This window comes from Micropterus dolomieu, linkage group LG19 (genome assembly GCF_021292245.1).
Source record: "Micropterus dolomieu isolate WLL.071019.BEF.003 ecotype Adirondacks linkage group LG19, ASM2129224v1, whole genome shotgun sequence".
Lineage (NCBI taxonomy): Eukaryota > Metazoa > Chordata > Actinopteri > Centrarchiformes > Centrarchidae > Micropterus > Micropterus dolomieu.
Genome location: NC_060168.1, coordinates 30,008,061 through 30,018,333, shown reverse-complemented (window position 1 = coordinate 30,018,333; position 10,273 = coordinate 30,008,061). Strand labels below are relative to the sequence as shown.

The 10,273-nt window shown below is 38.3% G+C and overlaps 1 long non-coding RNA gene across 1 annotated transcript in view; it reads right to left on the bottom strand.

Moving 5' to 3' along the window:
• Nucleotides 1–8,114: 8,114 nt before the first annotated feature.
• Nucleotides 8,115–10,273, bottom strand: part of LOC123957849 — a 29,444-nt gene continuing 27,285 nt past the window's right edge. The window contains exon 4 of the long non-coding RNA XR_006821917.1: nt 8,115–8,230. This is a non-coding gene — a long non-coding RNA (uncharacterized LOC123957849). The remainder of the gene's footprint in view (nt 8,231–10,273) is intronic.

The window sequence follows — 10,273 nt, the reverse complement described above, 5'->3', positions numbered from 1 at the left end:
TGTGGTATGATAGAAATACAACACACACACACACAAGTTTTTCCCTGGCCGAGAATGATAATGCAACTGCCAGACGCAGGGAGGAGACTAGCGAGTAAAGATATTGGTGATGGACAGAAAAAAAAGGGAGAGAAAAAAAGGAACAAACTGCAAAAGGGAAGAAAGAAAAAAAAGAAGGGAGCTTGAAGAAAGGAAAGCTGAAGAAAGATAAAGAAAGTGAAGCCTACTGGCTGGAACAAGGTTAAAGAGCAGAACATATCTGCTCCCTGAATCATTAATTAGCCCCGCTAATGCTAACAGCCCAACACAGGAAACCCGCCTGCTGCGAGACCCTGAAATATATACTGCAAATGGACATTTAACCCTTTGAACATAAAACACAGAGGACATTTATGTACTGATTAATGTTCCAAATAATCACTGTGATGAAGGTCAAAGTATGTTTTTTGCATGGAACCAATAACTAGATTTGCACCTGCATACATGGTCAGAACGCACCAGTTAGTGTCCCATAACTATCCAGGTTTTTTCAAATTCAGTATTTTAATTTGATATGGATATGGAAATTTCAACTCATAGGAATAAAGTTTTTAAATTCTGAATATAAATATAACACAAGATTAGGTCATATTCATGTATTAATTAATATATATAATGTAATATATAATATATATTAATAATTCATGACAGACTTGATGACTGACAAAAGAAAATTTGAAAAAAAATTGATTAATTAATTTTAATAATTAATTGTTATCTCCTCTAGTTGTATTCTGTAATGATGCCATGTCCTCTCCTAGAAAATTCCTACATAATTGCAAACATGTTTGGGAGAAATTTAGTCCGTTATCAACATTTCTTATGTCATTAGTCTGTACTTGTGCCTTTCTAATCCTTCCAAAGCACTTTACACTACATCACATTCACCCCATTCACACATATTACATACAAGAAATTCCCCTAAATCTCAAAGGGAGCAATTTGGGGTTCAGTATCTTGCCCACGGACGCGCTCATATAACATATTAAGGCAACTTTTTTCATAAACAATCTACGAAGTTGCAAAATATTAATAATAATACGAAAGGTTTCTGTTCACTGACAATGTATTTCATTTGTTGTCCCAACAGCATGGTTTGTGTTTTTATTGTTGTGTATAAGCAACTCTAAATCAAATTCTCTGACGTCATTCATCTGTGGCTGTCGCAGGATTGTAATGAGCATGGCTAATCACTAATCACCGAATTCAGGTTTTGTTTCTGGTGGATACGTTCAAATTCTAGCTGTCTGTTGAATAAATATTGAACACAAGTCTACAGACATGTTAGTAGCTCTGCTCGCAACTTAAGCTAAATGCTAATGTCCACATACTAACATGCTCATTATGAAATAATGTTTACATGACAACATTTAAACCAGGGCCAAACATAAAGTCTTGTGAAAATGTCATTAGTTTTGCAGGTGTTTCGTCATAAACCAAAATAGCGGACAAATGAAAATAGGATTAAAAGTTAAGGGGTCAGCCAAGTTATTATATTTCATCCGGTGGGGAACGTGAATGTCTGTACCACAGTCCATGGGAGTCGATCCAAAAAAAGTTGACCGTGTTGTTTGCCCTAGATAAAATGTCATCACCAAAGTCATTGGGATTAACCCAGCTGATGACTTTGGACCTTGAATATCTGTGCCAAATGTTTTTACAATTTATTTGTACAAATACATGGCAGCACTGTTACTATTTATATCATGTTGTTTTCAGGACAAGTTAGGTTCTTTGTCTTTTCATTCTGACAGTGTGGATGAAAATGTAAAATAACAAACTGGAGAAAGGTGCGCTGTGTTTTGATACGTTTGATGCTGTTTCTGTGTTGCTATTAATTTTGTATCCTAGGAGAGCTGCGCTGTTCCCATTCAGACGTGCTGATTTACTGAAACTAGAACACGTCTTTTTTTAGAAGGGTATCTCCTGTCCTGTATGTTAATGGGGGTCTCAGTTTTAAGAGCTTTGGCTGTATTTATGTGTGTGTGTTTCATGAGAGACAAGACAGCACAAGTGTTAGCGTAATTTCATGAGAACAGTCCAAGGGAGAAAATCAGAAGTAACAGAATGTCATCAGAATTATATTACAGAATAATATCTGGTACAGCAATGCCAGTAAATCTGTTTGAATTGGTTGAACTGGTTGAATTTGTGATATGATTTGTGAAAATGATAGAGATGATTAAGTATTCTCTTATATAATGAATTAATTATTAATTCCTCGGATGCGGTTTTGTATTTTTATTCCAACTTAAATGTCCCCTGTATAGTTTTAGACGTCCAGTTGCTCTACAAAGCTGTTTTTCTATGAGTGTTACCGTTTTGTTTATCTTGTGCAGGCACTCGAGGACGCACAGTCCTACCAATGGTGTCACATTATTCCACTAATCCACAGGTGCCGGTAACCGGCCAAGATATGCAACCAACAAAGCTAGTAAACATGAGTATAAAAACTGCTGGATTTACAATACTTTAAACAACTACATAGTACTAGTAAAATGATACTTTTAAAATCTGGTAAGGAAATGTTTTATGATTAAGGAAATGCATTCAACATGTTTGTTAGACCTGATGGATACTTCTGTTACTTTTCGTCAACGAAGTTTTTTTCTGTGACTAAAATGAGACGATGACGAGACGGCGACAATGTACTTAAACACTGACTGTGACTATCTTAACATGCAATATTGTTGACAAAAAATTACGGTAATTTATAAAATAAAAACGTTAAATTTTCACTTGACCAGTGTGTTCATTGAGCTGTAATTTTTTCTTCCTGTGCTTTGAATGCTGGCCAACTAGGGCGACGCCTGGTGTGCGAGGACAACATTAAGCTGATGACACATGGAGCAACTTTTAGAGCAATGTTGCCGTCAATGGTAATGAGTAAAGATAACTACCGTAATGCACTTCGCACCAGCAACATTGCCCAGCAAAAAGTTGCCAGTGTATCATCAGCTTTACTGTACTGTGGAGGATTCGAACTCTGGTGATACACTCAACATGCTAGGGAGGAAGAGGTGCTTAGATAATTGGTCCCATTTCAAATACAGTGAGGCGGACCAGAAAAACAGAGTACCTAATTATATCGGACTGCAAACAATGTGGTTATAAGTTTTTTGGAAAAAACACTACGAACTTGAAGCGGCATATCAAGGCTAACCACCGGGAACTGAGGTAAGTTAATGTCTCCTTAGCAATAAAAATGAGAACAAAGCTAACAAATTTTACAAAACATAAATATATGTGAGATGAGTGAAATAAATACTAAAATGTATAGACTTTTTGGTTTGAGCAGATTGAACAAAATGCTGAACAAAATTATACTAATGAGTTAGAAAAGACTAAAATGATGATTAATGACTAAAACTAGACTAAAATACTTTTGATTTTCTTTTGACTAAAATCAGACTAAAATACCCAGACTTTTAGTCAACTAAAACTTGATTTACAAAAATAGAATACAGTGGGCTAAATTTGACAAAAACTAAAAGAACATTTGACACAGGACTAAGACTAAGACCAAATTTTAAAATGGCTGACTAAATTAACACTAAGGGATACTCACGATGTGTATTGGTGAGTAAACATAACTTTTGTTTGTCAAACTCCATACATTATATTTCATGCCTCATTGTGTATATAGTAGATGCTCATAATGTGTACAGTTTTATAGTTTTACTTTTCTTATCTGTACAATATACATACAATATCTGTTCATCTTTGCTGCTAGGTCACATTTTCATGAATGGAATCTATATCTTCAAAACAGAAAACCTAGTTTTTACTCTTAGCAATTTGGTCCCAAAATAAAAGTTAAAAAAAATGCAATAGTAGTAAATGTGACTTTTGAAGGAAGTAATAGAGCTGTTATAGAGTGTGTTATAAATGCTGGTGTGACTGGGCCATGCTACAGCCTATCCTAAGTTTATTTCTGGTTCAGTTGAGTCAGCGTTCTCGGTTATATAGTAAAACATGCGGCTACATGTTGTTGGAATTTTTTTTATTGATTTACCACAATATCCAATATATAAAGTTCTACTATTAACTGGCTGTGTATACTTTTTCTTGTGTTGCATGTGCACTGTGATGCTTTTACTCTATTGACTTACTCAGTATTTAAAGATAAATGGTCTTGGTTGTACTTCTGACCTTGATTAGTTTAGACCCCTTACCATAGTTTCTTTTAGCCTTTAGAATCAATGTTAAAGTTTTACTGCTTGTTTTTTTAGGGCAGGCCTGGCCCCTTCCTACATGAATGACCTTCTCTTTCCATACATTCCTGTTCACACTCTGATCTGAAGGCCAGTTGTTGCTCACTGTCACCAGTGCCTGGCTCGACACAGATAGCAGGAGACCTCTTATGATCTAGAGTAGCCTTCCATGGCCTCTTTTAAATCTCTATTAAAGATGTTTTGAATTTGCTTTGAGCTTGTGTCTGTGTAGCAGGTGGACTAGAGGTCAGACACTCCCACGATCTTGAAATGAAACTGAAACACATAGCATGCTTTGGTAGTTGTGACAGCACTCTTAGCACCTCTTCTCACACACACACACACACACACACACACACACACACACACAATTCCCAACTAGTAAACATACTACAAATCCTGCTTACCACATCACACCCAGCTGCCCATCTCACCATCTGACCTTGACTCTGATTGGCTGCTGCAAACACACCTGCCAATCTGAGGAGGATGCAGATTTCACAAACCACCTGAATTATATTATTGTGTTTATATGAAGAATGTCTTCTAATATTTAAAGAATTTTTTTAAGAATTAAAATTACTTACACATTTAAAATTGACAAAATGTAGTTTGATTTGATAAAATTAGGGTACAAATAACTTAAAATAAAAAAATACTTTACTACAGTTTATCTTGGTGTCATCATTCCTTGAGCTGCTGCAAAAATACACTTTTCAATCTTTAATGATGATGTTGGAATTCTGTGCTCAAAATAACATCCTCTGTGTGTGTTTGTGTGTGTGTGTGCATGAAAACCCTGCATTGCTAATGAAAGACAGTGAAGACTTGTGGGTATTACTCACCAGAGTTTGATGCAGTGCTACTGCATGCACACATAAACAGATGCACAGTGCTGCTCTGCGTGCTTTCCAGTCTCACAGCGCTTCAAAACAGTGCGAGTTAATATTTCAGGCATGAAAGGCACGAAGGTGAATCACATAGACACTGAAAAACCCACACACACCTTCTGTCTCCACCCTCCCTCCCAATAGACATTCTTGTTTTTATCACTTTCTCCCTCGCTCTGTCACTCTCTGATGCTTCAGCAAAATACAGTACAGTAATCATTTGAACCCTGAAAATCTCAGAAGTCCTCTTAAAGTTCTGGCTTAAGGAGAGATGTGGTCTATCAGTTCCAGTGCTCCATTTGATAAAAGTTATTTATCTTTGAGTGTCCTTTTGTTACCTACCTATTTGCCTACATATCTAACCACCCACCCATCTACTGAGCTACCTACCGACCCACTTACTTAATGAAAACTATTTCATAGTATGATTGTGTACAGAACATATCTGAATCTTTGAACTTTAAACTAAAGAAGAACTATAAAATACATTTTTTTGAGTCCTTCAGACGAGTGATATACTTGTTTTTAACTGTGTTTGAGTGTACAATCTGGCTACCCAGTATTTCGTGCTTTCTTTCAGAGCACCGTCTTGTTGTGTTTCTCTATCCTCCTCTCTGTGAGTTCCTTTCCATTACAGCTCAACTTTATTACACTAAATATTTCATCTGTCTCTCACTTACTCTGGAGTTCCAGCTGTAGAGACTCTCAGCACCATTTAGATGCCGGTACAGCTCATCTATCCCTCTCTATCTTCTCTCCCATGGAGCCATGACTCACACAGTAAAGCAGAGCTTCACTCTACATCTCAGATGACTAATACATATATATCAGCCCTGTTTTTCCTCTTCACCTCCTCCTCTTTCTCTTTATCCTCACCTCAGCTCCCGTCACCTGCTTTCTACCTTTCCGCTCCTCCTACGCCCAATTCAGACTGACAGCGACAAACAGAGATGAACAGTAGCACAAAATCCAATTCATTTGCTGTGTTCAGAAGTACTGGGAAAGCTTTTCCTCCAAAAAGTCGTTTTTCAGCAAATATATTAAATGATGCAGACATTGCAGACTGTGAAGATTTCAAGTTCCATAAGAATAAATAGAAGTAGGAAAAACAGGGTTTTTTTGTCAGTTGCATGATTACATGCAAGTAAAAAAATGACGGCAGTAACTTTCAGAAACCCTTGACAATATGTAAGGATGTCACTTTCCGATCACACATTCCATCCATCCATTTTCTACTGCTTATCACTCTTTTCCCTAGCTACCACCTCCACCTTCTGGGGAGTCCCACAGCGTTTCCATGCCATCCGGGATATATTATCTTTGCAACATTTGTGGCTCCTGCCTCAGGGTCTCCTTTCAGTTTGATGTGCATGTAATGCAGTACCTCCACAGAGAGACATATAGGAGGCATCCGATTCAGATGTCTGAACCACCTCAATAGCTTCCTTTCAATAGCTGAATGACCAGTAACATTAGCAAATTGATATGCTTAGTTAACATTAGGCCTTGCAGTTAGGTAACTTACAGTGGCTTAAACAGCAGGATGGTGCATCTTCAAGTGTCTCAAGATTGGTTGTATTCATCCCACCTAATTTGTAGCCACAGCAGGGCGTCTCTCTGTCTACTACAGCACATTGTGTTTTCCTTTCTGCCAAATTATAAAAAAGTGTGTCCATAGATTGACGGCATCATGTTGTCGGTATTAAAGGTAAAGGTTCAGTATGTACGTTTTAGTGGCATCTACTGGTGAGACTAATTCTAATTCTTCTTCGATGAAGAAGAAGAGTCGTCAAGCTTTAGTTGACATTTCGGCTACTGTAGAAACATGCTGGCGCAACAGGACCCGCTGTGTATGTAGATAGAAATGGCTATACTATGGTCCATTACATAAGGTCTTTGTACACCACTGAAAACATAGTTATGGATATTATATTGCATTTCTGTCAGTAGATCCTCCTAAATATTACAAACACTGAACCTTTAACTCACTGCCGGTTTGAGACAGGATCACTTGGGATTCTGAGAATCTGCACACGTCACATCAATCTGGACGTCAATCAATGACAGGGATGCTTTTTTTTATAATTTGACAGACAGACTAGACGCACAATTGAGGGAGCCTCCTAAGGCTTTCCAAACAAACTTTAATTTTACATAAATCAACCCACTGGATCAGAGATTGTAGCTAACTGGATAGGGTTCTCGTCCAGGACAACTTGCTGGCTAACCAATATGGCTATATATTCATCCGCACATGCCGTTTTGTTTACATGTATGGAACTGTGGGTCTTTCAGTTCAGTGTTCGAGCATGCTGTATAAGTAGTGGCAAACAACAGAAAATGGTTTGTGCCTGTGAATTTCCAAAGCTAATTGCTGAGTACATGGATTCCATGTCTTAAATAACACCCTGGTGAGCCAGTGTCTGAATTATGGACCTGGAGGACTTAATTTCCCTAAGAGAGACCTGAACTCCACAGAAAGCACTTGTCAGGGGGGCTGACTTTATCTTTTTTCAGTAACTGTTAGAACAGTTGATTGGTGTGTGGACACAGGGTGTTTTCTATGTGAGTGTGGGCTGCTTTCATGTAGTATTGTTTTCTGTGCCCATGCATACATTTTGTGTGGATTTAATACCAGATAGATCAGTGATTAGCAGCAACCAGGTGTAAAGAAAGAAGAAAAAGAAAGTGGTGAGTTATATAATTTATTGGGCTGGGCACGTTAAATTAGTTATATTAAACTTTGTTCTATATATTTATGTATGCAGGATAAGCAGTTGACGATGGACGGATGGATGGATATCCACAAAAATAGGACTACTAATAGATATTATTTCTGGCAAATGATGTACTGTATTTGATAATTGCTGGTTGGGGATTTGTAACACCCATATCATGAAGCATATACAAAATGTATTTGATGAGAACACATTACTTGTCCCATTCCCCTGTTCTTCATGATCACCCCCTCCTCCTCCTAACACATTCATCCTCACCTCAGGTGCTTCATCTCTTCTGCATTCCCCTTCCCACATCTTCATCACCTCCCCATGCATCTCTCTGCTTCTTCAGTTTCTCCAGCACCTCCTGTGGAGAGAAAAATATGCAGCATGTGTACCGTAGCCATGAACTCCCCCTGCACTTCCTCACTGCACTCACGGTGCAGATGCTGCAAAACACACAAGTAGACAGAAGCACACATACACACTCGCAAATGTGCTTCTAAAGAACTATATATATCTGTCATTTTCTTTCACACTCTCTCTCTCTCTCACACAAACACACACAGTTTTCCCCATAATAGCAGTCCAATCTATTATTGAGAAGACCACCGTCATTTCAGGGCTTGAAGGTCACCGGCATCAATAACTCTGCTGGTAGCCACTAGACAACCCTACTAGCCACACACACATAATCACACACAGTTGGTCATGTGATGGAAACTCTCAGCGCCAGCAAATCCTCGTTCAACAAAAACCCAGTATGACAGCAGGAATCAAGGCTTTAACGTATGCAATCAAAATATTTAAACTTCATTCAAGGTGAGAGTGCATAGATTAAAATATGTAGACACTGATGACATACTTCTCTGTACTTTTGGTAATGGAGAGTTTTCAGCTAGGCCCCTTAGTTTCAATTAATGAACATTTTGTTGCAACAGTTTGGAGATATAATTTTCAATATAACAATGCTCCCGTACACAAAGCCAGGTTCATAAAGGTTTTCCAAGTTTGGTCTGGAAGAACTGGCTGGCACAGACCAACCCACTGACCTCAACCCCATGCAAGACCTTAGGGATGAACTGGAACATCGAGTGTCAGCCAGACCTCATCACACTCAGCAATCACATATGGGTGTAATGGTCCGTTTCCTTTGTTCAAACGGCCACATTCGTTTGGCCATATCATGTACAACAGATACAAGGCTTAATAAAGAAATACAGCTTTGGTAACATAAGCTGACATGATTACTGTAGTTCTTTTATTTTTCCACCACCTTTCACCAGCTTCATTGTTGACAGATAAATCACTACACTTCTTGTCTATAATAAATCAAATATGTGAATAAAAGAAATGAATTAAAAGGGACAAAGAGCAGTCTTGTGGCGAGCCTCCTTTGGCTGTTTCTGTGTGACTTTGATCCCTTTTTAAAGGCAACTGAGGTCGGTCACAGCTCCTTATCAAGACCACACTTGATCTTTTGACAAAGTCATTTGTGTGTGTGTGTGTGTGTGTGTGTGTGTTTGTGGGTGTGTGTGTGTTGGGGTTTTAATGAGGTGTAGCTCAGTTATCAGGCAAACACCGTTTCATGATGCTATGTTGCTGTTAATGGTTTGCCTTTGAGGAAACAGATTGCTGCAGTAAGCATATCAGCAGTACGACGGGTGAGCGACACACAGCAGCAAAGGCATGAAGGGTGAGAAGGAGAGCGGGAGTCATGAAGGTCAACAGTGTGTTTGAAACGGTGGCGGTTTACTCATTAACTGTGTTCAATCCTAATGCAGGTAAACATGCACACCCATACTACAGATGAAAGGCGTTTTTAAATGGAGAATATGCTTGACTGTAAGGCATACTGTATATTTAATCCACTTCATTTATCATCCCAACACAGTTTGAATGTACAAATGTATATGTTGGTTTCCTAACTTGTGTTTGTTTCACTGTAGTTCTACTAAAGTAGTACAGTAGTGCTAAAGAAAGACGGAGGGAGGCAGAATATGTACCGAATATAATGACTACATGTCAGGCTATCTGGAATCATGAAATGAGTTATGGCTGTGTGTGTGTGTGTGTGTGTGTGTGTGTGTGTGTGTGTGCGTGTGCATACGTGTATGCAGACTTCAGATTACAGCATTATCATCTGTCTAAAAAGGGCAGGAGGTTCAACATATGACCACTGCAGGGACTATGCAGATTAAGAGACTGGCAGACTGTCTGCTTTGCTTCTATTTAATAGTACAACTACTACTATTACTATTACTATTACTGTACCTCCACCACCACTACAACACTACAACTCCTACCTATTGTTAATATTACTACTGCACTGAAAACCATTAATACTGCTTTTACCACCATTATAAGTACTGTTACTAATAGTACTACAGTACAACTGCAGCTGCAACGA